Source organism: Halichoerus grypus, chromosome 8 (assembly GCF_964656455.1).
Source record: "Halichoerus grypus chromosome 8, mHalGry1.hap1.1, whole genome shotgun sequence".
Lineage (NCBI taxonomy): Eukaryota > Metazoa > Chordata > Mammalia > Carnivora > Phocidae > Halichoerus > Halichoerus grypus.
The window spans coordinates 103,302,354-103,325,136 of NC_135719.1; the positions used below are offsets into that span (position 1 = coordinate 103,302,354).

A 22,783-nucleotide genomic window follows, 5' to 3' on the forward strand; every position below is an offset into this window, starting at 1 on the left:
TATGGTTAGAACCAAGGTGGTTTTCAAACTGAATCCACAGTTTGGCACTTTTTCCAATGACCTATTCGATAACACTTCAGAGAGGAAAACAAAACAGAGCAACAAAAACTAATGAATCATTGAACACTACATCAAAAACTAATTATGTACTATACAGTGGCTAACTGAACATTAAAAAAAACCAATAGACTAAATATAAAGAAAAAAAAGAATTAAAAAAAAGATAACAGGAACCTTACACTTTGCATGAATTGAACCTGCCTTAACCACATAAGTGGTAAGATATCCTCATTTTTAGGTTTTCTATGAATGCTGGTCTACATTCTTCTGCAACAAAGTAACATTGATCTTGGAGGAGAAAATAAGATGGGGGGAAGAAAGTGTGTTGGAAGTAGTCTCCCTAGTTAAACTTTACATATTGCATAGAAGAATCTGCCATTGGATATAGGTAGCTGGAATATGCCACCTGTTGTCATAGTCATTTTGACTATTTTGTATTCTTGTAGCCACTTTTACTCCACTACCTGAATGATACAATTAAAAAGACTCATCTGTGTATTTCTTATATAGATTATGCTGATTGTATTTTGAATTTAGTGATGAAATTTATGAATTATTACTTGAAATATGTTTGTAAAAAAAACATTTATAAAGGCTAGTTGGGTGTTTTGGAAAAAAAAGAAAAAACTTTATACATGTAATTGTCTTAGTTCAGGCTGCTATAACAAGTAATCACAGACTGGGTGACTTAACGGAAATTTATTTCTCACAGTTCTATAGGCTGGGAAGTCCAAGATCAAGGCTCTTGTGGATCTGAAATCTGGTGAGTGCAGTCTGCCTCGTTTGCAGACAGCCTTGTTATCATTGTAGACCCTCCCATCAAAGAGAGTGTGTGTGTGCTAGCATTACTCACATTACCCCCTTATAGGGACACTAATCCCGTTCATGGAGGTTCTACCTCATAACTTAATTACCTCCCAAAGGCCCCACCTCCTAATACAATTATATGGGGGTTAGGATTTCAACATAGGAATTTTGGGAAACAAAAACATTCAGTCTATAGCAGATAATTATACTAATGGGTGACTAAGATTTATTAAAACTGATTGTAAATACTGGTTAAATTCTAAAAGGATTCTGCCCATAGAAGAGCAAACATATTTCCTATCCTTATATAGTTTGTCTTGTTTTATTCTATTTTATGTTATATATATTATGTAATTATTATATATGATAAATACACATTAGATTTTAGGTTAAAATAAAAGTTTACATTATGTACCTTTATGTACCTATTTAGGATTCTCTGCTTTGACTGGGTTTTAAATGCACTGGCAAACAGAATTTGTTTTCTCTCTCTCGTTTCATGACTACATAAGTGTATAAATAATGCCTTCATGTGTGGAGATGGTAACTTACTGAAGATAGCTAGAAACATGTTTAAAGTGATGTGTTCCTGTCACTTTTACTTTTCTGAACCAAAAAACTCTCTTTTTTAAGCCTTTCATCAAATGTGTACCAGAACAACAACAAAAAAAATAATTATTGTTTGACCACTGAAGTGTATTCTGGCCTTATTCATTAACTAAACATTATATTTTACTTCTCATTGTCAATTCAAAAATAATAAACTGTTTTTAGATTGTCCATTTACCTTAGAAATGTATTTGCAATTTTCTCAAATAGCATTAGCAGTAGACTGTAAATAAAAGAAAATCACTTACAGGTACGTGCTTTTCTCCTACAGTCATCTACAAATTAGATACAAAACCTTTGTCAGTTAAATGAAAGCTTTGCGTACATCCCACTTGAAGTCAGCAATGGAAATAATTCATCAGGATCAGGAGCCTGACCGTAAGAGGTACAAAATGGGGCTGGGCTAAGCCTGAGAAAAGTTTCTGTGTTTTGTTTCTGAATTCTCACAGAGAGGACTATGAGTTAGCAGTGCCCCTGCAAGGGGCAAGGATTCCATTATTTCTCAGAGACTGGATACCTATTTGGACTGCTTATAATTATAATAATCTTACTACTGTCATTATTTGCCAAGTTAAAGAAGAGTCCTTTGGGTTCTTCTTGATCTGTGTGCCTATTACAACATACTGCTCATGGACCCTGGCAATAACATCTATTAAAAGTGTATTGCCCATTGATAAATTCCAGAGGGAAAAGCAGTAGTTTATTTTTCATTGCATTTATTCATCTATGCTTTTATATTGGAGAACTTTTCTAAAACTTGGATTAATGGCTTGAAAACTACATCTCAGCATTTGCCCTCAGATCATTTAATCGTCTAGAGGGATGCCTTTTAAGTAGGGCTACATTTTACTGACGTACTTGCAAGATCTAATTATCAATTTTTCCTGCATTGGGAATAGATCGGATGAACAGATTACTTTTTCAATCTTTCTGAGCTTTTCAAAACCTATATCCTTTGTTTCTTTGGGTTCTTATTTATTGTTTTACCGTGTATAATTCTGATCGTTCCTAGAAACTCTTAGCTCCCAACTGTCTGTTTTTTAATGTACTCATACAAACAGAAAAATAACAATCATACTAAAGTGGCAACAATTCTGCAAGGGTTATAAGACAGAACATCTTTCTCTAAAAAGGAAAATCAGTATTTAAGTGGGAATATGTGTGCATATGATGCTTTGTCTGATGATTTGTTCCTCTAGGACCTGGTTTAAATTGTATGTCCCTCCGAAGGCCAGTTTTTTTTCTTCTTCTTCTTCTTTTACCTCTTTGATTTTTATGTTCACCTTTGTGTGTCCTTCAAAGTTTCAAAAATTTGTACTTTATGGCTCCCAATCTCCTGATATTCCAACTGAACAGGTCTAGGAAGAAAGATTAAACATGACACATGCACACAAATGCATGCAGCCCCAGTGGGAAGATGTTGCTTGCACATTATGCATTTATCTTGGTTTCTGGGAGGAGGCTCTTTGTGGGAGTCCATTTGCTTCATGCCACACATGGAATAACATCATGGGCATCTCAAAATTCTTTCCTAATTAGCCCAGATCGAAGCAGAGAATATAACTTGCTGACTATGCAGAAAGGCTGTCAAGTAATGAAACCACTCACCAGTGCTAAAATTTGGGGGATTTAATTACCTTTGTCCCTGAGAATATGAGGCCTATTATGAGTCCAGTAAGGAATAACATCTTTATTTTGACTTTGTAGACCTTTTCATTATTGTATTCTAATGACTTTATATTGTGGAAGACTGTCTACTCTAAATCACTGTTCAGCTGATAATGTTTTAGGGTACTCTTGGTTTTCGGATTAGTTTCTTTAAGATTTTTGTGGGCTTATCTTTCCATATGTAAAACATCCAAACGATTTGGGTCTGGTTTTAGAAAGGTATTGATTAGAAAACAGTGACCAGACAGACCTTTTGTCTTCAACAATCCTAGTTTTTCCCCCCCCTTCAGAGTTACTCACTAGACTGGAGGTTCAGTATTCTTGAGAAGAGACTGCTAGTTCTAAGGAGCATGCTGAATTCATTTATCCAGCAAATGTTTACTGAGTATCTACTCTGTATAATTCACTGTGAAAACGCTGAAAGGCAGTAGCGGACAGACTGGTTTATTACCTTTATGAGATTACGGTCCAGTGGAAGATGTAGACATTAACCAATATTTGCAATGTCTGGTCAGTGTGTTGATGAAGTAAATTCTTTCCATGGTGGTGGGAGGGCTGACTAGTCTAAAGTCAGGTAAGGTTTCCAAAGGAATTCACAGTTAGTGTGGGGAGATGACCATTCTAGGCTAGAGAAGAGCATATGCAAAGGTTCTAAGTTGGGAAGAATGTGGCTCCTCATGAGGGAGAGAAAAGAAAGGATGATAAAATCCAAGAGTTACCGAAAGAAATTTTTCTGATTCAAGTACCAACTTGTAAGAACTGTATAGAAAAAAATCATGAGAGAAATAAACTTAATATTCATAAACTTTGAGTTATAGAATCCAAATCCATTTGTGAGAGCCTTATAAATTTTGATTTAGTTCAAGTTCTGGATCAACTTGATTTAGGAAACTGTATTTCAACATTGCTGCTTTGACTTTCCTAGTTGTTAAAGTGCCTTTCAGCTCCCACCCTTAGCAATCTGAACTTGTTACCCTTAATAGCTTGTCATACAGTTCAATCTACAGCAAACTAAAAGCTAAATCAATCTTCTCTTATTTGTCCAAGAATTTACCACCAAATAGGGGGGACAGTTCTGTCACCATATCCTCTTATGTTCTATTTCCTTTTCTTTCATTATCTTCTAATAAATATTTTCATTTACCAACACTGCCTTTAGTTTTCAGCTGAGGTTTCTGCTATGAACCCTTTATTTTGCCTGGTCTGCTACTTCTATCTCCTTTAGCTTCTCATATTCTGGAGGGAAGAATGTGTCCAACTCATTTCATTGTCCCTGCTGCTTAGCATGGTCCCTGGAACATGTTAGATATTTAATAAATACACAACTTTTTTTTGAGAAATGTTGCTAACTCTCCCTTCCTATTTTCCTTTGGGAGGGTTATTTAAAGGGGGGCTCCATAAAGGTAAGGTTTTTTTGTTTTAGTCTCTGGTTTATACGTACTCCTTAGAATAGCCTCTGACATATAGTAGGTATTATATAAATCTTCATGGAACTAATGATTTAATTTTCATATTTCCTAAAGCATTGTATATAAATTCAAAAAACTTGAATATTGTTGGTAATGTAATGAAATAATATCAAAAAATGTTTTAAGGCAAAAGCTAAAATGACATGGAATTTACTTCTAAATACTTTCCTGTTATTTAGCAAACTATGTGCAGTGTCACTTTTTTCGGTACTTGCTACACATACCTGATAGAGTGGAGGCTACTGTTGGGTAATTAAAATATACCTGAATAAATAACATTTCGATTCAAGATTATCCTGCTCTGAGACCTTTAAGTGACTACATTTACTGATGATGTTGGCTATGGTCCAAATGCAAAATATCAGGGTTATTAAATGTACTTGTTGGCATTTGATCTGCTAATTATTGTTTAAAGTCCTTGACATTTCAAGAGTTATTTCCAATCATTGCTGTTACAGTGGGCTATATGCTTCTTTTCCTTGACAAAAAAGGAAAAAGAAATCATATAAAGCTATCATAGCAGAAATTGAATAAATATTGTCATTTGACTACACTAACTTTCTATGACATAACATCCATGCTGGTAAAAAGGCAGCCCCAGAATCCCTATGGTATGAGAATCACTCACTACTATGTTAAACACGGGGCTATGCACTCGGAGGTACTGCAATCAGGGTGCCCACTACAGTGTTTAAGTGAGTGATTAGTGTGAAATTCTAGGCTGCTTAGTTTAAGCTCTCATCTACAAACCAGTGAGGCAGGAATGATTCCTTGCAGAAATCATGCTCTGATATCTCAATTTTCTTTCTAGGGTTTTAGCTGATGCCAAATATGTTCTCTAGTATAGGCTTAGACAAGAGTCTTACAATTAAAAGGAACAAATTTCTAGCATTAGAAATTAAACATGTATCAATGTTTTTGAGATCTCAACTGCAAATATAAAAACGTTTTTGTATTCTGATTCAAGTAAAAAATACTATAAAAATAAGACAACTGGGTCAATATGAGTAGATTTTGATGACATTAAGAAATTGTTTCCTTTATATAAGTGTGATAATGACATTGCTATGTTTAAAATGTTCCCCTTACAAATAAAATTATGTGATATTTGGGACTGGTTTTACAATGACCCAGCAAGCCGAGCTGGTACAGGTATGAATGAAACAAGATTGATTTTGAGGGAATAACCATTAAACCTAGGTGATGGGTCCATGAGGTTCAATATAGTATTCTCTTGTCTTTTGTATACGTTTTACTTCTGTGATAATTTAAAAACTAAAAGCAAAATTTTTATATATGAAAGAGAAGCGTGAGTAGGGAGAAAATAAGGAGAAATTAAATCCACCTACACAGAGCTCTCTCTTCCCAATCTATGTTGCTACCACTTTTAAGCAAATATTTTCTTTCTGTAATTTTTTTTTACCTAACTATATTTTTGGTTAATTAAAGGAAACTGCTTTCTCTTAAAACATTTTTGTATCTTCTACAATATATAGAAGAAGCCTATACTACATTAAGTAAAATGGAAATTTCTATTAGAGTAAACACAGTATTTAAATTAAGACTAAAAACAATGTAAACGGATGAATACATTAAGCAGATGAAAACTCAGGAAAGATTTTAGCAAACTACCCCAAACCAGAAGGTGGTGAACAGAATAGAAATCTCAAAAAGAATGATAGTTGGTCAAAGGAAGAAATGTAAGCAGAGTAAATTATGTGGATGATGACAAAATACAAATGGGGAAAAAATACTTAATCCCTACTATGTACCAGGCTCTATTTAAAGAAGTAGATCTAAAGCAGCAAATTAAGTACAATTCTTGTCTTTATGGAAACTTCTTTTCCCAAGCTTATTGAGGTATAATTGCCAAAGTTATACTTAAAGAATGCAACATTGATCATTTGATATATGTATACATCGTGAATGTTAATTAACACATCCATCACTTCTTGTATTTACCTTTTTCCTTTCTTGGTGAAAACACTTAAGTTCTACTTTCTTAACAAATTCTAGTTATACAATACAGCATTATCAACTATACTCACCATTACATTAGATCCTCAGACCTTATGCATCTTGTAACTAAAAGTCTGCACTGTTTTACCAACCTCTCCCTATTTCCTCCATCCCCTGGCAACCACTTTTTTAATGTTTTTATTTGTTTGTAATTTTGCGTATATAAATGGTACCATTTAGTACTTTTCTGTCTGGCTTATTTCACTTAACATAATGCCCTCCAGGTTCAGCCATGTTGCTGCAAATGACAGGATTTCCTTCTTTTTTAAAGCTGAATAATATTCCAGTGTGTGTGTCTCATTTTTCTTGATCCATTCATCCCCTGATGGACACTTAGGTTGTTTCTATATGTTGGTTATTGTGAATAATGCTGCAATTAATATGGAAGTACAGATAACAATTAGATAATGGTTTAATTTCCTTTGACACATAACACAAAAGGAAGATTGCTGGATCATATGGTGGTTTTAGTTTTTATCATGAGGAATGTCCACACTATTTTCCATAGTGCTGTACCAGTCTACATTCCAACCAGTAGAGTACAGGGTTCCCTTTTTTCCATATCTTCTTGAGCATTTGTTATCTTTTGTCTTTTTGATAAGAGCCATCCTAACATGTGTGAGGTGATATCTCACTGTGCTTTTGATTTGCATTTCCCTGGTGATTAGTAGTTGAACATCTTTTCATGTGCCTGTTGGCCATTTGGATCTCTTCTGTGGAAAAATGTCTATTCAGGTCCTTTGCTATTTTTTTGAGTTTTTAATTGAGTTACTTTGGCTTTTTATTAGTAAGTTGTAGGAGTTTCTTGTATATTTAAATATTAACCCCTTAGTGGATATGTGGTTTGAAAATATTTTCACCCATTTCATAGGTTGCCTTTTCATTTTGTTAAGGGTTTCCTATGCTGACCAGAAGCTTTTTAGTTTGACGGCTTATTTATTTTGCTTTCATTGTGGCTGTCCAGTTTTCCTAACACCATTTATTGAAGAGATTATTTTTCCCCACTGTATATTATTTGCTCTTTGGCTGAAAACCAATTGACCGTATGTGTATGGGTTTATTTCTGGGCTGTTCCATTCATATAAATGTTTTTACACCAATACCACATTATTTTGATTACTATAGCTTTATAATATAGTTTTCAAACAAGGAAGTTTCATGCCTCCAGTTTTGTTCTTTCTCAACATTGTTTACCTGTCAAATGTCACTTTATAGGTATAGGAGTGAGCTGGCTCGTTTACCCTTTGCTACATGCTGACATGTACAAGTGGTTGGTCTCCCTTTATTCCATCCGAGCCTTGGGTGAGGGAGGCAAGAAGAGCAAAGCTGAAGTAGTAGACTAGACATAAAAGGCCACAGAAGCAAAAACTTATTTTTCAATAGTGGTGGCTCTACCTAGTGTTTCATTACTGGTGGAATCATTGCTATGGAGCCTGGCCCATCTACTGCAGCATCTTTCTGTTTGCTTTTCTATAAGATGGATGACCTTCTGGCTTCTGATTCTATGAATCTATAGAATTTCACAATCTCCTGTCAGGCCTGCTCAGGTAATGTCAACATGTATTTGCTTTGTGTCTTGCCCTCTGTTCAAATAAAGTGGTAATAATGACCAATTCAGCAAATTACTGGGTAACTTACCTCACGACAACTGAGTTTTCCTCTGAAGACAGACCTCCTAATGGGAGGTATACACCAGTATATGTTAAGTGGGTAGGAAGCAGTTCTTTGTAGAAAGAACTTATGCTTTCTTCTGGTTTGGCTGATTTAGAGATAGGTTATCTGATGCTACACATTGATTTCACGTACTATTTGCTTCTCTTTGGTATATAACCTGGGATATCCCTGTAGTGCCTAAGGCAATTGGTTAACCAATTGGAGAGAAAGATGATAAGGATAATGACGAAGGAAGAGGAGGGGATGATGACTTTTGAGACTAGATAGAATTTGTACTTCAGAGTCATCTGAGCTGCTTTAAGAATCTTGATGCCTTGCAGCCATCCCAGATCAATTATAATAGAATGTCTTAGGGTGGAACGAGGGCCCCTTGTGTAGCCAGGTTTGAAAACAAATGACAAAGATAAACAACCCATTCATTAACTGAAGTTTCCACTTCTCAGTAAGCTTTAGTGGTTTATCTGGATCAACTGAAATACTACACTTGTTATTTGTTCTCTTATCACCACTTAGAATCTGTATGAAATCGGCCCGTTTATCTCTCCACTCTGAACATCAGTTTCCCAGTCTAAATGATGCCATGTTTCCCTCAGGGTGGCTCTGGGTGTTAAATGAGTTAGTGCACATAGTACATATCACATTATCCAGAATATACTAATCATTAATGAACAGAGGCTAATGATTTAACTTCTATACATCTAGAATAGTCTAGTTTTATATCTTGAGAATATTGAAGAAATAGACAATTTTTTGTATTCTGTGGTTGAGATGATAATCCAGTTTGAGAAATACCATTATAGATAAGTTTCCCAGGCTTTGAAATAAGACAGTCCTAGATTTAAACTGACCCATCTATTTAGTAGCTTTGCGTCCTTGGAAAAGTTACTTAAACTTGCTGAGCTTCAGTTAGCTCATCTATAAACTAAAGACGACTCTCATGGTTGTCATGAGAAAATAAATGTATGACCATGACATTGTACAGGGAATGTAGCAAGTTCTCATGACATGTTGGTCACTATTAATATGATTTTTTGTATACTTTAATGAAATCTTTTTGGCAAGGTGGTTAATGAAGAAAGATTTGGCAAAAAGACAATAGGAGTACAAGAAAAGGAAGGTAATAAAAGTTGTACCTTTGTCTTTATTTTTTGATGCTTAACATTTTGCTGTTCCTATAATTTTAGTAGGTAAAGATGGTTTGAATTGAGATTAACTAGTTTAAAAAAAAGTAATATTTAACGCTATTATTGCTGGTGAGGAGTACACATCATTTAAGAGATTAACAACAGTGGGCATAGAATGCTGGAATGCTGAATGTGTAAAAATGGACAAGTATGATAGGAAAAAAGTGTTCCTGGTAGATGTGGATATCTGTGCATAAAACTGACCCTTGAACAATGCAGTCTTAGGGGCACTGACTCCTACACAGTCAAAAATTCACATAAAACTTTTTGACCCCCCTCAAAAAAAAATTTAATTACTAATAGCCTACTATTGACTGGAAGCCTTACTGACAAACAATTGATTAATACATATTTTGTATGTTATATGTATCATATACTGCTGTCTAAAGAAAATGCATTTACAGTACTATATTGGATTTATTGATCCTGTAAGTTTGTCATTTGTTTACAAGATGAATCCTCTGTCAGTACCTGCATCAATATTGTCTTATACAAAACACTGTAGATGTTATGTATTACTAATCATCAAAAATAGATAATGTGAAAAAGAAACTGATATTTATTTACAGGTATAATGATTCATGCATTGATAACAAAGAAGCAGCAATATTAATGCTTTACGATAGCTTAATGTTATTGATATGATTGTTTCATGGTAGCCTACCTTGTACCATAAATGAATTATTATAAAAATTTTATGGCACACAGTATTACAGCCACATTCATACTACAGTATAGGAAACAAATGTTTTTGAAAAACCACTTCCCTCTGATGATAGGCTGATAATTGGGGGAGACAGAGGCATAACATATGGTAATATAATTCTTCAAACAAGGTCATAAAACCATAAGAAAACCCATTATTTTATATTAAATATCCACTCACCTTATGCCTTTGTAAGGATAGGCGAGCCACTTCCATTCAAGTCTTGCACTGGATGTTCTACATGATTGATTAATATTTAGGCTGGGAAGATAACGCAAAAATGTCTCCTACAGTTCTTGCCATACACTTATTTGATTTTTAATTGAAGACACACACACTTATACAAAATATAAGTTTATGAACTGTAATGCACATTTGCTATTCGCTAAGTGGAAGTGGATCATCATAAAGGTTTTCATCCTCATCATCTTCACATGAAATAGGCTGAGAAGGAAGAGGAGGGGTGGGCCTTGCTGGCTCAAGATGGAAGAGGCAGAAGGGGAGGAAGGAAAGGCTGACACACTTGGTATAGCTTCATGGAAATATCTCATAATTTCTGACTTTTTAGCTTTCTCATTTCTCTAAAAAAGTTCCTCTATGGCATCAAGGCTTCTTCCACTGTTCACTTTCATTTCAGTGCTCATGACCTAGAAGGGTCCATGTCCTAAAAAAGCCAAAAGCAGTTTTGAATAACTGGAGCCCTTCTGCCAGATTGTCCAAGGTCCATTTGTTGTCTGGCACTGCTGCCTCTACGTCTTCTTCCTCCTCATCTGGCACTGGGCTCAGCAGCACTCCCCTCCATCAGGTCGTCTTCTGTTAATTAGCTCTTGAGTTTCTTCAAGATCCATATATTGAAACTCTTCACCCTCCACTCTGTTTTTTAACAATATCCACAATCTCTTTTATGATTTTCTGGGTTGGCTCTGTCATAAATACTGTGAAGTCATATACAACATCTGGATACCGTTTTCTCAGTAGGAATTGGTTTCAGGCTCGATGGTTTTCATGGCTTTTTCTACAGGAACAATGACATCTTTAGTGGTGTAATCCTCCCAGATTTTCATGATGCTCTATCAGGGTTATCTTCCATAGCATTTACTATCCTTTCCATAGACTACCATGTGTAATGAGCTTCAAAGGTCCTTATGACCCTCTGATCTAGAGACTGAATTAGAGATGTTGTGTTTGGCGGCAAGTAAACCACTTCAACAACTTCCTATTCATAGGATGAGGGGGGATGTCACAGAAAACATAGATTAGTAAGGAAAAGAAGCGAGCACTAGAATTTAAGGCAGGGCTGGATCAGCTAACTCTGCCTTGTGCAAATACAGTTGGGTTTATGAGCAGGACTGCCCTTATCTATAAAGCCAGCCGCTAACCCCTGAGCTTTAAAGGGAAAAGATAAATACCAGCTGCCAGTCTTTTGGTTGTATAACAAGAAGGCCTGGACAACAAGAACCATTGGTTCTGGATTGGTTCTATGGATGCTATGTCCCTGAAGGCAGGAAGTACCTTGTGGTAAGGGACAGCCTTTTAAAGTTCTTTTGATATTGGACAATGCCCCTGGCTACCCAGAACCCCATGAGTCCAACGTGACTTTTCATCTGCAATAAAAACCTGTTCAAGCAGATATCCTTTCTCCTCAATGATTTTCTTAATGGTGTCTGGAAACTTGTCTGCTTTCTCTCTTGGTTGACGGAAGCTGCTTCTGTTATCTTGACATTTTTTAAGTCAAACCTTTTTCTGAAATTAAACTACTCTTTGCTGGCACTAAATTCACCAGCTTTAGATCCTTCGCTTTCTTTTTGCTTTAAATTGTCATATGATGACTTCACTCCTTCTTGGATCATGTTAGTGGCCATAGGTATGCCTTTCTTGTAGCAATCCTGCTCCCACATAAAAGCTATATTTTCGATACAAGATAAAAAGCTATTTTGTAAAAAGTGCAAAGTTTTTGCTCCTGCTGGCATAGCTGCAGCAATGACTTCATGATTTCCTTTTTATTTTTTTATTTTTCTGACAATGGTCCTTACCTTGAAGTCGTTTATCTTGAAATGGTGGGCAACTGCAGCTGCAGACCTCAATGTATGGTACATAGCAAGCAATTCCACTTTTTCTTGTAATGTCATGACTTTTCTGTGCTTCTTGGGAGCACTCCCAGCATCACTAGTGGCACTGGGTATGGGTTCCCTGGTGTTATTCAAGGTTTACAGTCTTGCACCAAACACACACAATGAAAAATACACAAGAACCATGAGTGATCACTTTTCACTGCAATTTACTGAAGAGACAAACTGCTCATGCAGAGATACTTAGTGTCACACAGCATTTTAAGTGGATCCTTGCAATACTTGAGGTGGCTATGAAATTATTCCAGTAGTACGGTATATACTACAGTTAATTTTATACAGTTATGATTTAATCCTCATCTTTACATTTGTTTACATTTCTCTTGACTGAATGGCGCCACGTTAGTGTGTGTTTGCATAAGTTTTGATACATTTTAAAAATTAATAAAATATTTGTATTTTATGGCAGTAAATAACGTAGACCAGTATCGACATGGATTTTATGTATTCCTGACGTATCTTTTTCTTAATTTTGATATTTCTAGGCCACGTGGTTTATCTGCAAGCTTTTTCTCTTCCACTGAATCTCAATAGTTGTTTTTAACATCCAAAGTTTAATTAAACTATTAAGAGCTTCTTTAATTTTAATTCACAGTTGATATCTTCTTGGACATATTATAATTTTGTTTATTATATTAAGGGTGACTTACAAATATTCTTGCCTTTAGAAATAACAGATTTGCTGACTTTGCTAGATATTGCATAATGTATTTCTAAATCAAATATAACTTCTCATTTTTGGAAATTTAATTGCATCTTGACTTGTCACGAATTGAGTAAACTGTTTCCTATTACAGTGTTAGGAGCTAAGAGTTCTATATTTCTGAAAAGTTCTATTAATTGCTCTTAAGCAATAAACTGACAAGGTGGATAAATTTGTTACGGACCAAGCTTGAGCTCTCTTTCATGGGGATGAGTGGAACAAAACTCCAAAAGAAGTGCCAAGGCACCAGGTTTCCTGAATAAAACTAACCTGAGGCTGGTGAGTTTGTTGCTCAGCCCTTTTCCTGTACCCTTGCCCTACTTACTCCATTTTATTCTTTTTTATCTTCTTATTTTGACATAATTTCAGGCTTAACGAAGAGGTGAAAAGAATAGTATAGAGATTTCCCTATAATCTTTATCCGGATACCTCATATGTGAACATTTGCTTTTTTGTTTCTCTCTCTTCTCCCTGTTTTCTCTGCTGTTGAGGAAAGATAATTACAAACCAAATCTCTCAACCCAGAAAACCTCTCCACAAAGTACAAGAGAAAGAAAGTTTTATTGAATAAGCATTAATCTAGAATGTGATGCTCTTCACAGGCAATCTGCTAAAAAATTGCCTAGGCAGAAAGAAATATCACCCTTTTATATGGCCAAGCAGGGACAGTTTGTTTGCAGCCTGGAGCAAGGGACCCACTCGAGTTAGACCCCTACCACTTCCACAGAAAATGGGAGATCTCTTTCCCTAGATGATTCCATTTCAGAGATGGTTCCCAGGTCTTTAAGAAAGAATACTGCTGGGTTTTAAAGCTGACAAGAGGCTTACTTAGCTTCTAAAAAGTTTGACATACCTTTCAAAATATTGAGAGTACACTTAGAAGTTTTCTAAAGTTCATACTCTAAGACAAGGGAGGAGGAAAGTCACTTATTTTCAATGGAGAGAATTACTCCTCTTATTTTTAACTTCTATTTGCCCTTCCAACACATACACACTTACTCTCAAAAGGTGCTGAATAAAAATTGTAAGTTCAGACATTTGTATTTACTAACTTGCTTAATCCTAGAATACACAGAAAATAGCTCGAGAACTGCTAACCTATACCATTGAGAAAGCATACCTACAAACCAGAGTTCCAGATTTGTGGGAGTCCATAACTATTTACAAAAGTTAATTTCTTTTTCTCCCCCCTTGAATGAAGATTCATGTGAAACATAGTTCAATTCATTTCTTTTTGTGTTTTTACGGCTTTTACCCAACCTAGTGAGTGAAACATAAACAGGGTTCCAAAGTCAGAACTGCACTAAAGGTAGGTTTAGAGAAGTGTCTTCACCACCCCCCTCTCCACATTTCTTCTTTTTCACTTTGTTCTCTCCCTGGAAGTCACCAATCTTTCTAGTCTCCAGTGTTTTCCTCATGCATTTCTTGGCACAAAAATGTGCAGATATCTATATATTTTCCTATTTCCTCTTATTTCTTACAAAAAGATAGCATACTAAAGACACTCTTAATTACTTTGCTTTTTCACCTGACAGTTTATCCTAGACATCATTCTGTATTGATTCATAGAATCTTTAGGGGTTTTTTGGGGTTTTTGTTTTTAAGAAATGCAGTACTACATTGTGTGAATGTACAGTTTTCTCAACCATTACCCAAATAAAGTCATATAAGAAATCACAATTTCAAAACAATGCTGTAATGAATAATTGTGCTTATATATTTTTGTATTATTTGGCCTATATTTTTTTTTAAAAAAAAAAAGGAAAGCTCTGATTTTATGTATGTATGTAATCTCTATGCCCCGTGTGGGGCCTGAACTCATAACCCTGAGATCAAGAGTCGTATGCTCTATGGACTCAGCCAGCCAGCCACCCCTTGTTGGGCATATCTCGAAATGGGTTGCTGGATAAAAAAGATAAAGATTGTATAAATTTGATTTCTCACCAGCAGGGTATGGGAGTGCTTGCTTCCTTATAGCTTTGCCTTGCCAATGTGATTAGTAAAAGGAAAACTTTAATTAGGATAATTTCAATTTTTACTTCTCTAGTGTGTTAGAGGAATTCAAATATTTTCAGATATTTAAATGCCTAAAATATAATGATATTTAAGCAATGACATATTTTAAAAAAAACTTTACCAATATTTATTTATTTTCTACTTTTAAAAGTTAAACAACATGCCCACTGTTTTGTCCTTCTATGCTCCACCTGGAGAGTATCTCATTTCCTGTATATGGTAATGTCTTTGGATTTGCTAATGATTTGTCCCCTATATACTTGTCTAAATGTCTTAAATTTAGAAAAATAATCATTAAGTTTTAATACTTCATTGCTAGGTATTTGGCTAAGTTCTTGATGTTCATGATCTCATTTAAATCCTCACCATAATTCTATAGTTTATTTTTAAACATGAGAGGTATGTTTATTTCTCTAAGAACAGAAAAATTAAAATACCCACCTTGGGTCACACAGCTGTTAAGGGTCAGATCTGAGATTCCAGCAGAACTCTTCTCACCTGAGAATGAAGGATTAACCACTGACTATACCATTATGCAATCTTATAAACCCACAGCTGTTGGTTGGGAGTAAACTCCAGGTTAGCTGAAGATGAACCTTTGTTTAAAAATCACATTGTCAATGACAGTGAGCTCTTCAGGGATTAAAAAGTCAGTAAACCCCAATCTCACATTTTTGAGTTATGGGGTAAACCAAATTATAGGAAGTGAAAGCCAAACTAAGAAAAATTGAAAAAATTCCCAGATATAACATTGGGTGAAACAGAACGTTTTTCTTCTCTCCATGCTATCCACATGTTAACCAATTGTAAGATGTATCTAAATTAGGCTTCATATTTACAGACAGATGATTAAAAAAACCATGGAGCAAGTATTACAAGCGTGAAATTATAAACCTTAGGAATAATTTTATTAGCAAATAAATGGCTCCTGTGTGACAATATCACAGTGAAATAAATATGCCTCTGAATCATCCTCCATGACTGATTCTGCTACTCTTCAATGGAGCTGAAATCAGAGTGGGCTATTTTAATCTTTCACATGGCTGCCTTCCCAGGCATGTCAAGTACTCTCAAATTTTAGATTCATCAGTCCAAATCTCTTTGCAGTAGTTATTCATTTTAGGCCTTATAAGCTAACAGAGATGTGCCTGTCACAAAATATGAATGGAAGTCCTTTTCTTTCTATCTACCATTTTTTTTCTCTTGTTGCAGCTGTTATTTCTAGAACCTTGATGCATTTAGAATATCAGTTGCACTGATTCACCTCCTACATAAGCCAGTTTCATGCATGAAAAAGCAAAAGGCTTAAAATATTGTAAGTGGAATGAACTTACAGTAAGTATTAAATGCTTTCATTATAGATAAGGTATATATACCAGTCTTGAATCTCAAAAAAAAATCCCAAAAAGCCCTAATCTTCTGTTCTTGTCTTTAAATAATACAAACTGCTCATGAAACACAACAGGCAGTAGAAAAAATGCAATCTCACTTCTACAGAATAAATTAGTGAATATTTATAGAGTGGATTTTACACCCACAGTAGGTCACCACAAGCCCCCTCTCTGGGGAGTTTAAATTTTCATTCTCATTGTTTTTAAGCCTCTTTATGTAGAAAATGATAACCTTGAAAATCCTGTAATAAGACATAGATTACTGGTGCTTATGTAAGAAAATTCGGACTATTCATTCTCAAGTATAGTTGGAATTCTGTGTTATCTAAACATTAAATACCATAAAATTTACATGACTGAGAATCAAGTAACTTTGAATTTAAATCTCCTTAATATCACTTATTAAAAATCTACTTAGTATAAGGAATGGTGGCATAATGATTTTTATATGTAATGTACACAGATTTATATAAACATTATTTTATTTTTAATTTAAATTCAATTAGCCAGCATATAGTACATCATTAGTTTCAGATGTAGTGCTCAATGTTATTTTAGAAACATGCAAACTCTCCTTTGAAGCGATACCTCCCCTATCTTATCCTAAGTAAGCAAAACATACAGATTTCTGATTTCTACCCCATAACTGAAAAACTGATGGGCAGATTTCCATGAGGTTATGGCTTAGTGAGTAAAACACTGATATGGGAAATAAAAAAGTTAGAAGAAAATAAAAATTAGAAGTAGTTATTTTTGATTTTCAATGGAATGCCAAAGGGAAAATTGGGTATTCGACTCATTTTATCAACTCACCTCTCTATTACTTTCAGTCATATGTTCCTTTTCAGTTCGTATAGTTATATGCAATAGTTCCTTAGGATTTAACAATTATCTGTTTAGTTTCTTCCCTGACTCATTTTGCCAACTTCCTACAATGTCAACTGCTGACAAGAAAAACGTGATTATTTCCAACTCCCCACCCCATAAGCCCCAGATCAGTACCAAATATTAGGCATTGTGAAATGCACCTTCAGTTCCTTTTCAAAAGCAATTTTAGTCCATTATCTGAAGCAAATGAAATTTTAGGTAGATATCCATGACATTTTCGAGGTTAGTTCTCTGGAACTCATATATACAGCATATATAAAGTCTTGATAAATATATTTTTTCATAGAGATTTTTATAAATGTTTATTAAGAGGTTAGAAATTTAATAGGCAACAAAAATATAATTGTCTGATTCTCTATTGCTTCTAAACTATTGTATGAGTCTTCAACCTTTAGGGTTGGGACAGAAAGGACGAATATATAGTCCTAAATGGCAATCTTAATTGGGTTTCTGTAGTAGAAATCTCTTAGATTTCTGAGTCCATTCCTTTCACTTATCCAAGACTGACCAAAGTAATTAGAGTAGAACTTTGTTTTATGGACTCTCATTGCCTAAGAAAGGGAGTCCTTGGATTCATTTAGTGCCTTTTGTGTTTTCTCTCATCTCTATTTTGAATTAATAGTTGGACTGGTGGGTGCTGATGTGCTTGGTTCCACCTGAGTGCCGGGGATAACTGTGCAAATTCTGAAATGCACCTGGTTCTACCTGAGTGTAAGGTACAGATGTCCATGCCTCCAGCCATTTCTTATAAGCTCAAAGTTCCTGACCCACCTCTACCTAGGCTACCAGTCCTCTCAGATAGCTATCCAGGGTCTCCACAATGGGGTATGTTGGGACCTGTGGCTTCCTTACCTATGGTACAGAGGTACCAAAGACAAATAGCCAACACCTATCCAAAGGAACCTGAATTACTATCATTGCATGCCATTCTGGCAATAGCCACATGAATAAGGCATCCCCCAAAGTGTGCCACAAGTAGAATGTTGTCACCCCCTATTTCCATACATTTCTAAAGTATCCCCACCAACTCAAGGCTCGGATCCTGGAGAGACTGGCATCCTACCCCTTGGCTGCCATTCATCTTTTCTTACCTGTTTACTTCTCCCTACAGCCCACTAGAAACTAGAGGATCAAGCGTTAGTTGTGTATACCCACTGCATTATGTCCTTCTTTAATGCAGAAAATTTAGTTTTCATGAACAAAGAGATATCCTTTCAACGTTTTGAGGAATTCAAATTATAGTTTTTAGTCTTCATGATCTATTAAATTAAAGCTAAGAGAATTTAGGAAATCCTTTCTCCACTAATCTCCATTTCAAGATGTTTCTTACTGCAAAATTCTGCTTTAAATATCAAAACTGAATATTTACACTTTTTTAAAATTTCCCCCTATTTTCCACTTCAACCTCTAACATTCAACCAACCCCAAGGCAGAAAATTTAATTACATAAAATGTCAAAGGAAAAAAGCACATTGGCATAGTTTAGAACTGTTAGATGTGGATGGGACCAACATTCACTTTTCAGAATCATAACAATCATGCATCATAGCTTCATAGAGAAGCCTCTTGTCAAATCCAGAAATGGGATTTTGCAAAAATATCATGGAATCAATAATAGAATAAATATTCAAAATTTCTGTCCCAGTAAAAGTCAGATAACAAAAACCATCAACTAACTGCTCATTCTTTGGAAATTTACAGGAGAAATTTAATATTTCCTCTGGCTATGACTATTAACCAATTCCAGTGAAAACAGTGTCTAGCCCCATACCTGGAACATGGCAACTGCTCAAAAGCATTTACTGTATGAATGAACTAAAACATTTCTTTACCCCTCAGAGAACTATTGTTTAACAAACTTAAGTATCTAATGGAACCACATGTCCTTGTTACACAGGACTCTACCAAGTGGGCTACAACAATTGTTCTGGTATTAATGGCAAGTGCCCCTCAAAGCAATACTAATATATTGGTTGTTTTCAATGATTTAATATTTTTTATTTCTTTATGGGTGTAAGATTGTCGCAAAACCTGAATTTGATCAATTTCATCACAGCTAATAATGATACTTCTGGAGATAATACTTAAGTCATCTCTCATCTAGGATAATCAAAGAATAACTTTATTTATTTGGAGTGGTTCAGTTGGTTAAACATCTTAGTCTTGATTTTGGCTCAGGTCATGATCTCAGGGTCGTGAGATCAAGCCCTGTGTCTGGCTCTGTGCTCAGTGGGGGAGTCTGCTTGAGATTCTCTCCCTCTGCCCCTCTCCCCCCAGCTCACTCTCTCTAAAATTAAAAAAAAAGGATGGCTTTAAGTGAACATTACTTTCTCCTAGTTTTTGTTTTCCTTTATAAAATCAATTTGGAGAATTTAAGAGATGATTCACTACTGAGTTAGCTGTTCATAAATGATGCATTTTTGTTGAAAATAGATTTCCATTCCCAGGGGTAGTCACATATACCTACTCCAAGAACTAACTATTCACTGGAAAATATTAGCTAAAACTACATCTGATTGTATAGACTTGATTGTGATATACAAAATAACAAAGAACCTTATTTAGAAATTATCAACATGGGGCACCTGGGTGGCTCAGTTGGTTAAGCATCTGCCCTTGGCTCAAGTCATGATCCTGGGGTCCTGGGATTGAGTCCCATGTCAGGCTCCCAGTTCAGCAGGGAGTCTGCTTCTGCCTCTCCCCCTGCTTGTGCTCTCTCTCTCAAATGAATAAATAACATATTTACCATAGCCTACTAAAGTCATCAGCTTTTTCAAAGGATATGAATAAAAAGACTGTTATCAAAAGTCAGTATGGAATTTGCAAGACTATTTCAACATGTTGGTTATGATAGGCTAATGGTTTAAAGGGCTTCTAGTCCAATCTAATTCAAAGTTTCAAATACAAGAGTTGATGCATTTAACTCAGCTCATTGTAAAGAAATTTTCAACATACTTAAGCAAACATTCATACTGAAAATTTTCTGGTCATCAAGGATATCTTAAAGCCAAATATCAGAGAAAAATGACCAATAAGGCTTTTGAGTTCACTTATTGTTCAATATGCCACACTGTAGTCAACACACATAGTAATGTTAAGAAAGGAGAGTCTACTGGACTTCACAGATATATTCAGAGCATTTCATCCTAAAGCAACAGAATACACATTCTTCTCCAGTGCACATGAAACATTCTCCAGAATAGATCACATACTGGTTCACAAATCAGGTCTCAACCGGTACCAAAAGCCTAGGATTATTCCCTGCATATTCTCAGACCACAGTGCTTTAAAACTTGAACTAAATCACAAGGGAAAATTTGGAAGGAAGACAAATACATGGAAGTTAAAGAGCATCCTACTAAAAGAAGAATTAAAAAAAATTCATGGGAGCAAATGAAAATGAAACAACAGTTCAGAACCTTTGGGATACAGCAAAGGCAGTCCTAAGAGGGAAGTATATAGCAATACAGGTCTTTCTCAAGAAACAAGAAAAGTCTCAAATACATAAGCTAACCTTACACCTAAAGGAGCTAGAGAAAGAATAGCAAAGCCTAAACCTAGCAGGAGAAGAGAATAATAAAGATTAAAGCATAAGTCAATTAAATAGAATCCAAAATAGATCAACAAAACTAAGAGCTGGTTCTTTGAAAAGAAATAATAAAATTGATAAACCCCTGGCCAGACTTACCAAAAAGAAAAGAGAGGGACCCAAATAAATAAAATCATGAACGAAAGAGGAGAAATCACAACCAACACTGAAGAAATACAAACAATTATAAGAACATATCATGAGCGACTATATGCCAACAAATTAGACAACCTGGAAGAAATGGATGCATTCCTAGAGATGTATAAACTACCAAAACTGGGGCGCCTGGGTGGCTCAGTTGGTTAAGCGACTGCCTTCGGCTCGGGTCATGATCCTGGAGTCCCGGGATCGAGTCCCACATCGGGCTCCCTGCTCAGCAGGGAGTCTGCTTCTCCCTCTGACCCTCTTCCCTCTTGTGCTGTCTCTCATTCTCTCTCTCAAATAAATAAATAAAATCTTAAAAAAAAAAAAAATTAAAAAAAAAAATAAAATAAAATAAACTACCAAAACTGAACCAGGAACAAATAGAAAACCTGAGCAGACCCATAACCAGCAAGGAAATTGAAGCAATAGTCAAAAATCTCCCAGCAAACAAGAGTCCAGGGCCAGATGGCTTCCCAGGGGAATTCTACCAAACATTTAAAGAAAAATTAATACCTATACTTCTGAAGCCATTTCAAAAAAATAGAAATGGAAGGAAAACTTCCAAACTCTTTCTATGAGGCCAGCATTACCTTGATCCCAAAACCAGACAAAGACCCCACCAAAAAGGAGAATTACAGACCAATATCCCTGGTGAACATGGATGCAAAAATTCTCACCAAAATACTAGCCAATAGGACCCAATAGCACATTAAAAGGATTATTCACCACGACCAAGTGGGATTTATTCCTGTGCTGCAAGGGTGGTTCAACATCCACAAATCAATCAACGTGATACATCACATTAATAAAAGAAAGGACAAGAACCATATGATCCTCTCAACTGATGCAGAGACAAAATACAGCATCCTTTCCTGATTAAAACTCTCCACAGGGGTGCCTGGGTAGCTCAGTCATTGAGTGTCCGCCTTTGGCTCAGGTCATGATCCCAGGGTCCTGGGATCAAGCCCTGCATCGGGCTCCCTGTTTGGCAGGAAGCCTGCTTCTCCCTCTCCCACTCCCCCTGCTTGTGTTCCCTCTCTTGCTGTGTCTCTCTCTATCAAATAAATAAATAAAATCTTTAAAAAAAACTCTCCACAGTGTAGGGATAGAGGGAACATGCCTCAATATCAGAAAAGCCATATTCAAAAAGCCCACGGTTAGTATCATTCTCAACAGGGAAAAACCAAGAGCTTTTCCCCTAAGGTCAGGAACATGGCAGGGATGTCCACTCTCACCACTGTTGTTCAGCATAGTACTAGAAGTCCTAACCTCAGCAATCAGACAACAAAAAGAAATAAAAGGCATCTGAATTGGCAAAGAAGAAGTCAAACTTTCACTCTTTGCAGATGACATGATACTCTATGTGGAAAATCTGTTAAAACAATACTAGAACTCATACAGGAATTCAGCAATGTGGCAGGATATAAAATCAATGCACGGAAGTCTGTTGCATTTCTATACACCAATAATGACACAGAAGAAAGAGAAATTAAGGAGTTGATCCTATTTACAATTGCACCCAAAACCATAAGATGCCTAGGAATAAACCTAACCAAAGAGGCAAAGGATCTGTGCTCAGAAAACTACAAAATACTCATGAAAGAAATTGAGGAAGACATAAAGAAAAGGAAAAACGTTCCATGCTCATGGATTTGAAGAACAAATATTGTGAAAATGTCTATGCTACCCAGAGCAATCTACACATTCAATGCAATACCTATCAAAAT

The 22,783-nt window shown here is 35.6% G+C and overlaps 1 long non-coding RNA gene across 5 annotated transcripts in view; it reads right to left on the bottom strand.

Annotated features, from left to right (window-relative positions):
- LOC118543837 (uncharacterized) overlaps positions 1-22,783 on the bottom strand; it is a 472,034-nt gene that overhangs the window by 195,122 nt on the left and 254,129 nt on the right. For 4 of the 5 annotated variants that reach the window (XR_013440675.1, XR_013440678.1, XR_013440674.1 and 1 more), the window contains one exon: positions 15,486-15,542. The exons of the other annotated variant lie outside the window; for it this stretch is intronic. This is a non-coding gene — a long non-coding RNA (uncharacterized LOC118543837). The remainder of the gene's footprint in view (positions 1-15,485; positions 15,543-22,783) is intronic. 5 annotated transcript variants of the gene reach the window in all.